The sequence below is a fragment of the Capsicum annuum genome, chromosome 11, assembly GCF_002878395.1.
Source record: "Capsicum annuum cultivar UCD-10X-F1 chromosome 11, UCD10Xv1.1, whole genome shotgun sequence".
Classification (NCBI taxonomy): Eukaryota; Viridiplantae; Streptophyta; class Magnoliopsida; order Solanales; family Solanaceae; genus Capsicum; species Capsicum annuum.
Window position 1 is genome coordinate 142,574,748 of NC_061121.1, and position 13,056 is coordinate 142,587,803.

General features: G+C 34.4%; 1 pseudogene; it reads right to left on the reverse strand.

The window, feature by feature from the left end:
- Positions 1 to 941: 941 nt before the first annotated feature.
- LOC124888901 lies at positions 942 to 1,424 on the reverse strand (annotated as a pseudogene).
- Positions 1,425 to 13,056: the final 11,632 nt, after the last annotated feature.

The window sequence follows — 13,056 nt, forward strand, 5'->3', positions numbered from 1 at the left end:
TGTTCTTTATTATACATATTTTGTATTGTGTAGTTTCTTCTTGTACAAAAATACTTTAGTGATATAGGTTCTCGCAACTGTGCAAGAATGTTGGTAGGATCCATAGTTGAGGCTTTCTCCATAGAATGTACACTCTCACTCTGGCTTTCTAAAACATCTAATGCTTAGATCAGGCAAGTATTTAGATTTAACTTTTGTCCTTTGTGAATAAAGCACTGAAGTCTCTTGTTTATTGTTATTCTAATGATCAAATTCCTTTTAGGGGGTGGGGTAGTGTAGGGCATTGGGGTGGCTGGCAAGATAGTTGAGTAGTCAAGTATATAGTTTACTTTTAGGTGTTTCTAACTATTTTTAAGTTGAATTCTTGGGTTCTTGAGCAAGTATCAAGTCTTTATTTTCCGATTATTCCCTAAATTAAGGAAACTTTTGTCTGTGTCATACTGCATATACAGTCTATCATCACCTTTTTTTTGATATACCTTGCATCTAACAATAAGAAGAGGTAGAAAGTTTAATCTTTTAAACTCAACACGGTGATTAGAGTAGAAATTTTAATTGAAGTTTTGTTTGATATCTAAATGAGATGTGGTAGGATTCTTTGTATTTTGAGAAGCTTTTACTTTTGTTTTTTTACAAAGGATAATGAATTACGTAGGACTAATCTTCATTACTAACCATACAGGAGTACTGATGTAATAATAACAACCATGATAAATTTGTGAGAAATTATGTATAAGTAACTAATAGAGCTAGAACTCTCCTAATGTGGCCATCAGATAATAAATTATAATAGCACACAAAAAAAAGTTCCACCTAAAACCAATTAAATTTTTCTTTGTTAGTCAATGTTTACTCATTACCCAAATAAGTAGAGATCAGTATCTTATAGAAACATATTAAACACCATACTTATGGTGTAAATACATTGCCTTCTTTTCTAGCTAAAGCTCGTCTTACCTCGATATTGTCTAATAACGTTCCACATCTTAGTAAAATGGGAACTTAAATTTGGATGTTGTATGTGGAATCGACCAGTCATCATGCATAAACACTTTCACCGTAGGGAATGATATAATAACTAAAACATGTTGATCTTCATGTTCATAGTGTGCCATACCTAGTGAAGATCATTAAAAGGGGTATGGAAAGTGCTATTAGTGAAAATATAAAACTCCTATGAATTGCCTAGGTACTTTGGATGTGAACTAGAAGCAAGATAGAGTGTCTTCACCATTCAAGACAACAAGAACTTCTTCACATGAGATCCTTTACATTGGTGTTCTAGATCAAGGAGCAAATGTTTGAAGCCACATCTCTATCTCTTTCATGCCATTCAAGAATAAACGTTCAATAGTAGTATGAGATAAACTAACCTTTCCATAGTTGTGTTGTTTAAGATCACTGATATTTCTCATAAATATCATGAACGTCGATAGCCACCTACTTCCTTCTATCTTTCCATAGTCACCTACGTCGACGTTGATGCTGTTTTGAGCTTCAACAGCATGAACGTCGATCAATGGTGAAAACTAGTACTCGGATCTGCACCAAAAAGGTACAGAAGTGTAATATGAGTAGAAAAACCACGGGTACTCAATAGGTATTATCAGCCGACTGAGCTAAATCATGATATAAGTATGATGAAATGCGAGATAATATAACTAAGTCAAGGTAGAGATGAACCTGAACCAACTCCAATATCGCTATACACAAATAAGTAAATGAACTAGAAGAACAACTTAACATAAGGCATCAACATGTGCATTCATAACTATATACTTGGCCCCCGTATGCCAATTAGTTCAGTAAAGTAAATAACCCATTGCAATCCCCCATAAGCCTAGAAGATATAAAGAAGATAGAGTAACCCATCACCATTGTTATTAGCTCTCATGATACAGCTAGCATCCATCCATGCCACACTAACCATCGATTGTCCATTGTCATTATTTATCAATATATCAACACTTTTCAACTAACCATCATGTATCAAGTAATCCTCATATATCAACTAATCATCATTTATCAACTAATCATTAGTTATTAACTAATCCTCATATATCGGATAATTATCTTTTATCAACTAATCTATTCTTCAACTAAACATAGTACCACTAGATCCAGCCATATCATGTCATGTTATAACCATTTCCTCATTTTCATACTTACCTAGAATCACTATTGTTAAACTCACTGCCTAATATAGTAAAACTGTAATAAATATGCCATCATAGTATAATGTGTATATCAAAACTTGAAATGGTAAGTATAATCAATGATATCATCATGAATATCATCATCACTATAATCCTCAACATCATCACCAATGTCATTAATATCATCATCAATACCATCATAAATATCATCATTAATATCATAGCCATCCCTTGGACTTATACTAGATATCAATAATCGATATCATCATCATTATCCTAACTTGAATCCATATGTGCATAATTCATAGCATAAGAAATATCTGGACTTCTACTGGGAATCATATCATTATTACCATGGTTGGTAGCACAATCAATAGCATTATCACTCATATAATAAATACGCATGATCTTAGCATAATCGATAACATGGTCGCTAATATAATACATAATGATGGTCTTTAGTACAATCAATAGCACAATCGCTAGCAAAATCAATAAGCATGATCTTTAGTAAAACCAATAGCATAATATTTAATATAACTAATAAGTATGGTTCTTCGTATAATCATTATTATAGTCAGTAGGTAAGATCACCAACATAATTCATAAATATTATCAATATCATAAGAAATAATTCATCTATAGCATACTCAATGGATTATCATTAGCATAAGATATTGCTTATCATTAACTTAGTCAAAAGCTTACTAGTAGCATGATCCATAGCTTTTTCGCTAATATAGTCGATAATCTTGATCATTAACATATTCAATAGAAAATTCACTAGTATAGTCATTAGAAATAGTCATTTGCAAAGGAAATAACATAATCACTACAATAGTCATTAGCGTGATTGGTAACATAGTCGATAGACATGATTGCTAACTTGGTCAATAGAATACCCAATAGCCTAATCAATATCCTAATCAATGGCTTATTTAATAACATATTTGATATCTAAATAAATAACATATTCTATATCCTATCATAAGGTTAATCAATTAACTCATTCATATCATAATCGTTAAGTATTACTTCCAATGCCATCCATCATAACCACCAAGTACCATAGTATCTAAACATCACCACAATAAATATTTCCTAGCTATGCACAAGCATATAAAAGGTCTTTAATAACTATCATAGGTCTTGGCCTAAGGCGGGTCGAAGAGCTCACTTCTAAACCTCCAAAATCCCTTATCAAACAATATACACCTGTACTATTCTAACGTATCTAAATGCATCATTAGATGTTGAACAAACTATACTTCATCGCAGAATAGCAATTCATCCCAATATAGAGCAACTAAGTCAATTCTACCTACGGTAATGGAAATTAGGGAAAGTTTCATCCTAAAGTTGAGTGACAGAGGAAATCTACTCATAAATTGTGTAACTAAGGTATTTCCATCCTAAATAAGAGCGTACAAAGTCAACTTCACTTCATATATGACTAACTAGGTTAATTATGTCTAAAAATGCATCTAAAAGAGCCTAAATAGTCCAACCAAGCAGTGTCTAGAAATTTAGCACACTAACACCTAAAACCCATCCACAATATTACACAATATCATACACATATTATGAATTAACTCAATCTAACAAAGGGTAAAACCTAGCCTACTTGAACGCTGAAGAAAGCTCAAAAGGTCCGCTAAATCACCACTTTTCCCTCCGAAAAGCATCAAAAAGAAGTTAAGCTATCAAAATCACATTCTAATTATCAATACAAGAATAATGATACCCATATTGCACTATTGTGCTTCGGGTCCAAAAATTACCCAAAATCCTATGCGAGATCCTTTTACAAAAAATCCTATTTAAAAAATCAACCCAACGTTCCCTCATGCTCAACGAGTCATTACCCTTAAATATGGAATAATTTCGAGCTAATTTGGGGATAAAATCATGACGGCAAGTTCTAGGAACTTTTAAACAATAAATGGTAAATTCTGACATAAAAAGGGTGAAATCTTACTATAAATCGAAAGATAGTTGCATAAACAAGTGTTAGCCAAGCTCCCAAATCACCCTGAAGCTTTAATTTTAAGATATCTCACTATTTAAGGTTCTAGATCTCTTAGAGATGGATTATGAATGAATAAACTAGGCTAAAAAGGGACTATTTATTCCCATACCATGTTCTCGGGTGTCACTATTGTGACCCCTGACTCACAATCACTATCTAGAGACATAAATAGCATACCATAATCATGATTTATGGCCATCACAATATTGTATTCTTTCAAAGGGTGAACTATCTTAGAGATTGTAATTTATAGCTTGAGATTGTGATTTATGCATAAAACTCACTCGACGATCACAATTTACATCTTACGATTGTGGTTTCACCAATAACCTGGTCCACTAGATTTTCTTAGTCCAGAATGGACTTGAATAGGGAGTTCAAGATTCATTTAGGATCACGTGTGTGCAAACAACATATGCTACCATACTAAAGTCAATGTACTAAAGGTGATGGGAAAATTAAAATTTTTATCTAAGGTTATTTCAATGAAATATAGGTCCCACACCCAATTTCTAATTTCTTAACTATTCAACCAATAGGTAGAATGATCGTGGGTCCCCTAAGACTTGAAACGAAGGTCCACCTAGCTTAATATTGACATTCTAGAGCTGTTGGAATAGTCAAAATTTGCATGTAGGGTCGTTTAGCTAAATTGCTTACACAACGGCCATTTAGAAACAGTAAAGACTTCAAAATAGGACTATGTACATTCAACCCTCCCCAAAACCCACTAGGTGGGAATACACCAGGTATGTTGTTGTTGTTGTTGTTGTAAAGACTTCAAAATAGGAAAATAGCTCTAAAAACCAAATGAACGATTTGTTGATTTTACTGTTAGTCCTAAATAGTCTTAAATGACTTGGGAAGCTATAGACAAGTTCTAAAGGAAAAAATATGTGGAAATATTGAAAATAACCTCAAGGATTATTACAATATCAACTACTAAAGTGACTTTCATCCACTAAAGTTAAGGATTACGTTGTACCTGAAGTCTCGAATGGGTGAGGATACTTTGTCCACATCTCATTCTCGATCTCCCAAGTGGCCTCCTCAACTGGGAAGTGACTCCTCTAAACCATAACTACAGGAATCTCTTTAGTATGCAACCACCTAACATCACTAGACAAAATAAGCTCAAGCTTCTCCATGAAGGTCAACCTCTCATCTAATTGGACTGAGTCCCATCTAAGCACATGAGATAGATCAAGAATATATTGCCACAACATAGAAATATGAAAAATAAGATGGACAAAAAAATTTTAGGAGGTAAGGATAACTCATAAGCCATCTCACCAACTGTGCAAAGAATCTTTAAAGGTCCAATATATCTAGGACTAAGCTAACCCTTTGATGTCATGTAGAAATACAACACTTTCAATGCTTAAAATAATGAAAATATGCCAGTTTCTGAAGCCTTTTTGTTAGATATAATCTATTTTTGGTATGTTTTATAGGAAATCATACTTTGGAATCTAAGTGTGTGAAATTAGTGAAAAGGTATTTTTTGCTACATTTTTAGAGATTATGAATGTTTGAGATGTTTTCCCGGTTGATCATGATCAAAGCATTTTTGAGAATTAAAGAAAAGATGAAAAACTAGGTTCCTGCATTTACTAAGTTAACCCATGAATCGCAAGTAGGACCCACGCAACATAGGTAGACAAAGCGGGTGCTAAAAGGCCAAAATCCAAAGAGTTGACTTGTAGGAGTAGATCTATACGCAACCTGCAGTCTACAGCTATACCTTGTGCCAGACCGCAGGAATTACCGGCGCCTGTGCAAGATTATAGGTATAGAGAGCAGGTGGCAACTGACCTTGTTTTCATTTATTTCATTTGAACATTATTTTTAGAGTTTTCTCCTATACCATAAATACCCATTATTTATGTTTTAGTAGGAGTTACACACTTTTGATAATCAGAAACATATTTTGATTCCAAGATCTATCATTGATTTTGGGATTCTTTTGTATTAACTTCAGTTGATTAATCAAGTTACAATTTTGGGTTTATATTCATCTTGTCATTATGACTTTATCTAAGCTTTTAATTATGAATGTCATTGATTTATTCACAAGTATGAGTGGCTAAAACCCATAGCTATAGTTGTGCAAACCCCGTCTAATTGACGAAGTAGGGGAAGTGCGATTGTTGCATTGAACCAATACCCATTGGATAAATTGCATTATGTTTATTATAATAGTTTTCTTAGCAATTGTAAACATTAGAATCCCACCTAGATTATTGCTACTTACTCTAAAAGAGGAGTAGTGACTAGGAAAAGATAATGACAAAAGTAATTTAACGTTTAATTGTCGATCCATGCTACTAGATAATATCTAAGTAAGATAGTTAGCTTTCATCTAATAACTAGAGAATAAAAAGGTAATAGTTAACTGGGTTCAAGATAAGGGTTAGTAATGCGACATCCTGAGACTCAAAAGGTAAAGGGTAAAATCCTTCTACTAATTCAAAAAACTGTAGAAGGTACATAAATTATCGATTCTGCATGCAAGGTATTAGGTTAGTTCAACATAGCATGATAAATATATGGAGTTGATAAGTCAGGGGGAATGCAATGCTAGTGTTCACCTATAACTGATTACAACCAAAGTTAATATTGTTACTTTCTCGAAATTACTATAAAAAATCCCCTGTTTACTTTTCTAGTACTTCCTGTTGACTACACTTTCTAATATAGGTAATTTCACGTGTTCTCTTTTGATTCGTCCCTAACCTTAGTTAGGTTACTGTATCTTGACAACAATCGTATCATCATCTAAATGGATGTGTTTCTTGGAAGTGATCAATAAATTGGCGCCATTTCTAGGGAACATGTTGTTGATTTGTGATTTAAAGTTGTTGGAATTTTTTAGGTTTTTATTTGTCTTTTTAATTGGGAATATAGAGTAGAGGAAATATCTTACTCCCACTTATTTTAGAAAAGATCCTATAATCATATAGTAGGATGTTTGAGATAGAGAGAGACAATTTCCTTAAAGATGGAGTTCAGGATGTTGTTGATAGACAGACTGGCGAGATGCTAGCTCAGCTGGAGTTGGCTGAGCAGAGATAGACAACATACCATTGAGCAGCACTTGGTGGAAATTAGAACTGAGGATGACCTGAAGTAATCCCAACCTATCAGTATGTACAGCCATATGTTGATAATGAAAAAGATTCAGGATACGATGAGGCGGATGATACAAGAACCATTATCCCTCCTACTAAACCTACTGATGTTAAGTTCAATATCTCCAGTGCTATGATACAACACTTGTACTTGAAGGGTGTGTTTGCAGGGTTGCTCACAGATGACACAAACATGTATCTAGCAAACTTTACCGAGATCTACACTTCATATACCATACTGGGGTAGATTAGGAGGCACTGAAACTGAGGTTTTTTACTTTCTTGATTACAGGATAAGCATCATTATTGTTCGAGGAACTACCAAAAGGGTCTATTACTAAATGAAATGAGATACGCAAATAATTCATGAACAAGTTCTTTCCTCCCTGCAGGATACTTCAACCAAAGTATAAGATTTATAATTTCAAGCAACTGCAGCCAGAGTTATTGTATGAGGTAGGGTTTTGTTTCAATAAGAGGCTTAGTATGGTACCCAACGATCGAATATCAGGGATAAGCTTGTCGAAGAAATTCTATAAAGCCCTGACTACCAGTCCTAGAGCAATGACAGAAACTATTTTTAAAGGAGACTTGATAAAATTATAGTGGGAGATAGCTGTGAGTATTATGGAATAGATATCATTAACTAACTGAGGCTGGAAAACTCAGTAGGTTGATAGAGGTTCTGATATTTATTCCATTAGATCTTCCAATTAAACATAGAGTAATTGAGGATGTTATTCCTTAGGAGATTCACTATTATGAAAGGAAATTGGTGACTTGGTCAAATGATTTACAACCATAAATTTTTCTAAAGTACATGAATTTTGGATATCTGAGGAGGCAAAGTATGGTGATTATTAGTTGGTGGATTTTTGAGCCTAAGAGAAAGGGAATTAAGGTCGAACCTATTATAATAAAAGAGATAAGTACATTCCACCTGGTAGATGAGTGGAAGAATCTAGAATGAAAGAGATATTGACTATGCTTATACAGGGTAAAAAGAGTCAAGAGGCTTGCCTAGAAGAACTTAAAGCTAAAATGGAAGGATTAGCCCAAAAGATTGAATCACATGCAATTACTATTAAGTAGTTAGAGCAATAGTATGGGTAAATCTCTATCATTTTTGTTGAGAGAGAGTCAAAAACATCACTTGGTGACAATATGCGAAATCCTCTAACACTTGTACACTGTATGTCCATTGACACTAGACATAACTTCTCACCAGAAGAGCATTATTTCCCTATCAGTAATGAGAAAAGAAGGAGAATATTGATGCTGATGAGGCACCTGAGGTAGATTTTGATTAGGTGATTTATACTATTGATGATTTCAATAGTGATTGTGATGATGAATAGATTGGTGTAGAACTCCAAAACGTAGTTAGTAAATTTATCTCAACCTTTCAAGCAACACGGGTAGAAAAGAAAGAGGATTGAGGTGTACTAACTATCCCATATTCTATTGGGCCTAATGATGTTAATCAAGTTTAATGTGATTGAGCAAAAATAATAAATGTTCTACCACTGGTGATATACAAGGTGTTGGGATTATAAGATCTCAAGCCTACATCTGTAAGGCTTGTGATAGTTGATTCATCTCTAATAGATCTAGTGGGTATTGTTGGTGACATGGTAATAAAAGTAGCATAATTAAGATATTTGGAAGAATTCATGATTTTAGACTGTGAAGTGGATATCCATTCTTCAATCATATTTGGTAGACCCTTCATATTTATGGGTCTAGTGTTGATTGACATGGAATTAGAGGAGATCACTTTTAAGTGGAATGATCAACAAATTATGTTAAATATATAAATTATAGTACAACAAGCAGATAATATAATAGTAGTGGTAGTTATAGATGTAGTGGATAATGACATGATCATAGTTGATGTGCTTATTAAAGAGATATTAGGAAAAGAAACATTAACTGTGGTAATTATGAACTTTTAGAGTGATGGGATAGCTAACTATAATGAGATTGCTAGTGCTTTACATGGCATAGGCTCGTATAATTATGCCCCTATGAAGTTGGATATTGACTTGAAGAACAAGACCACACCTCATGCAAGACTATCGATTGAAGAACCACCGGTATTAGAATTAAAGGTTCCCCCTTCTTCACTTGTAGTATACATTATTTGGGGCCAACAATAGCTTACCGATAATCACTATAATAGATTTAGAAGGAGCGCAGGTGGAAGCTTTGATATCAGTATTACAAAAGTTCAAGATAGCCATTGCATGGACCAATGCAGACATTGTGGAGGTCCTACCAAGTATATGCACAAATAAGATACAACTGAAGATGGACAACATTCACAATATTGAACATCAGGGATAAAAAACCCCTCTTATGCAAGAAGTTATGAAAAAAGAGATAATAAAGTGGTTAGATGCCGGGGTAGTTTTTCCTATTGCAAACAATAAGTGGGTTAGCCTAGTTTAATGCATTCTGAAGAAAGGGGGAACCACAGTGGTTCCAAATGAAAATAATGAGGTATTACCAATGAGGCTAGTGATCGGATAGAGAGTGTGCATGTATTATCAAAAGCTGAACAAGTGGACACAAATAGACCACTTCCCAATGTTTTTCATGGATTAAATGTTGGACAGACTTACAGGCAGGGGTTGGTACTATTTTCTTGATGGGTACATGGTATACAATCAAATAACGATTACTCTTAAAGACCAAGAAAAGACTACCTTTACTTACCTCTATGGGACCTTTGCATTCAAGAGAATGTCGTTTAGATATTGTAATATATCTACCATTTTTCAGAGATGTATAATGTTCGTACTCTCTAATATGGTGAAAGATACTATCAATTTGTTCATGGATGACTTTTAGCTATTGGAGATTCATTCGATAGTTATTTTACCCATGTGGCTAATGCATTGCAGAGATGTAAAGAGTACAATCAGGTGGTAAATTGGGAAAAATATTACATCGTGTTAAAATAAGGTATCGTGCAAGGTCACAAAATATCCAGACATATTATTAAGGTGGACAGATCAAAGATTGAGGTAATTGGAAAACTTCCACCACTAGTATCAGTTAGAGGTATAGAAAGCTTTTTGGGTCATGCAGATTTCAATAAAAGATTCATGAAGGAATTTTCTAAAATTTCTACTCCTCTATGCAAACTTTTAGAGAAGGAGGTAAAATTTGTGTTTGGTAAGGAGTGTCTCAAGGCTTTCAAATACCTGAAGGATAGATTGATTTCAACACTGACTATGGTGTCATCTAAATGGTCTGCACCTTTTAAAGTAATGTTCAATGAAAGCGTAGTAGACTTGGGTGTTGTTCTAGAACAAAGAAAGGATATGATCTTGCATCCTATCTACTATTCCATCAAAGCTTTCAACCGCATAAAGAAAACTTATACAGTTAAAGAGTAGGAACTACTTTTGGTAGCTTTTTCATTTCAGAAGTTTCGGTATTACTTGATTGGGACCAAGGTGATAGTTCATACTGACCATACAGCCTTAAGAAACTTAATTTCAAATAAAGATGCAAAACCATAATGGATTAATTGGGTACTCTTGCTGCAAAAATTTGATTTTGAGGGCAAGGATGGAAAATGGAAAGAAAATCAAGTTGCAGACCACATGTCCAGACTTAAAGAGAAGACCATCCGAAAACTAGGGGATAATCTTGATATAGATAATTATTTTCTAGATGAGAGGGTATTAGTGGCATATCATGATTTGATTCGCTAGTTTGCTAATTTTGCAAACTACTTGGCAAGCGATCTCGTTCTAGAAGATTTATCCTTCCAGCAGGTATGGATATTTATACGTGAGGTAAGGAAATTCTTTTTGGAAGATCCATATCTACTTAGGGTTTGTGCTGATGTAGTAATCCAAAGATGTATACCAGAGGTGGAGATGATGAGCATTCTAGAGGCTTGTCATTCATCAGTAGTTGGGGGTCATCATAGTGGTACACGGACAACCCATAAGATTCTACAGTGTGGGTTTTATTGAACTATAATCTAAAAGTATGTTCATGATTTTGCATAGGACAGAGACCAATGTTAGTGTCAAGGTAATATTTCTTGATGACATGAACTCCTCAAGCCACCTATTCTGGAGTTGGAGCTATTTGATGTGTGGGGGATTTATTTTATGGATCCATTTATGAGATCCTATGGCATGAGATACATTCTGGTAGTGGTTGAATATGTATCAAAAGGGGTGGAGGCAGTTGCACTTCTAGATAATAAAGGTCCAAGTGTCAGTATTTTTCTAAAGAGAAATATTTTCTCCAGATTTGGCACTCTATGTGCAATTATTAGTGATGATGGTTCTCAATTCTGCAACCTCTTATTCAAGGCCCTGCTTGATAGATATGGTGAGAGGGATATGGTGGAAATACCTTACTATCAACAGAATAGTAGGCAAATGGAAGTCTCCAATAGAGAAATAAAGTTAATCTTAGTGAAGACTATGAATTCCAACAAGACTGACTAGTCTAGAAAGCTAGATAACGCATTGTGGGCCTACCAGACAGCTTATAAAACTCCCATAGGTGCCTCTCCATTTTAGCTGGTGTATGGAAATGCATGCCAACTACAAAGTGAGATTTAGCATAAGGCATTGTAGGCATTGAAAAGGCTAGATTTAGAATAGCGTGATGCAGTGAACTTGAGGTTAAGCAAGGTAAATGAGTTGGAAAATTTTTACTCCATGCTTATGACAAATCAGCCATATAAAAAGAGAGAATGAAGTTATACCATGATAAGAAGATTGAGAAAAAAATATTCAAACCTGGTGATTCTCAAATATCTATACATCATAGCCATGTAAGAATTAAAAGAATATATAGAGTTTTGAGCCTCGTGTAGAATCAACTAAATCAAGTCATCAATCCTCAGAACACAAAAAAGGATATATAATAGCAAAACTCGCTCAGAATCTATTGTGTTTCACTTGGACTCACAACTCAACACCTGATCCTGAAGGAAACAAATCTTACTATCCTTAAATTGATGATCCCAAATCTTCTCAAATAGCGAAGACCTCACCTTAACACCTAATCACGAAGGAAAAAAAGCTTACTATTCTCAAGCTAATGATCCCAAATCTTCTCAAATTGAGAAGACCTAGCCTCAATGCTATCAAGAATCCTCTTAGGGTCTAAAATATCAAGGAAAACTATATAGTTGCCTAAGGACTAAATGTCCCATGCCAATGGCGTCTGATAAATTGAAATACTAGCCAAGATACCCATACTCACTACCATCTAGTTCACGGCATCTACTACCATATTATCCTTCCCCGAATGATACAAGAAGGAAATATCATAATCCTTAAGCAACTCTATCCATATATGTTGTCTATCATTAAACTTCCACTAGGTCATAAGATGCTGAAGACTGTGGTGATTGATGAAAATCTCACAATGCACACCATACAATTAATTCCTCCAAATCTTAAGCACAAAAACTATTGTCGCCAACTCCATGTCACGAGTTAGATAGTTTCACTTGTGAACCTTAAGATGTCTTGAAGCACAAGCAATAACATGACCCTACTATATCAAAACACAACTAAAACAACACCAGAAGCATTACAATAGTCAATGAATCCTTCAGGCTCTATAGAAAAATATAAAATAGGAGCTAAAGTAAGAAAATACTTGAGAAAAGTGATTCACTCTCCTGAAACCATCGGAAAGGAGCCTCCTTCTAAGTCAATCTAGTCATAGACACTGAAATAGAAGAAAAGCCCTC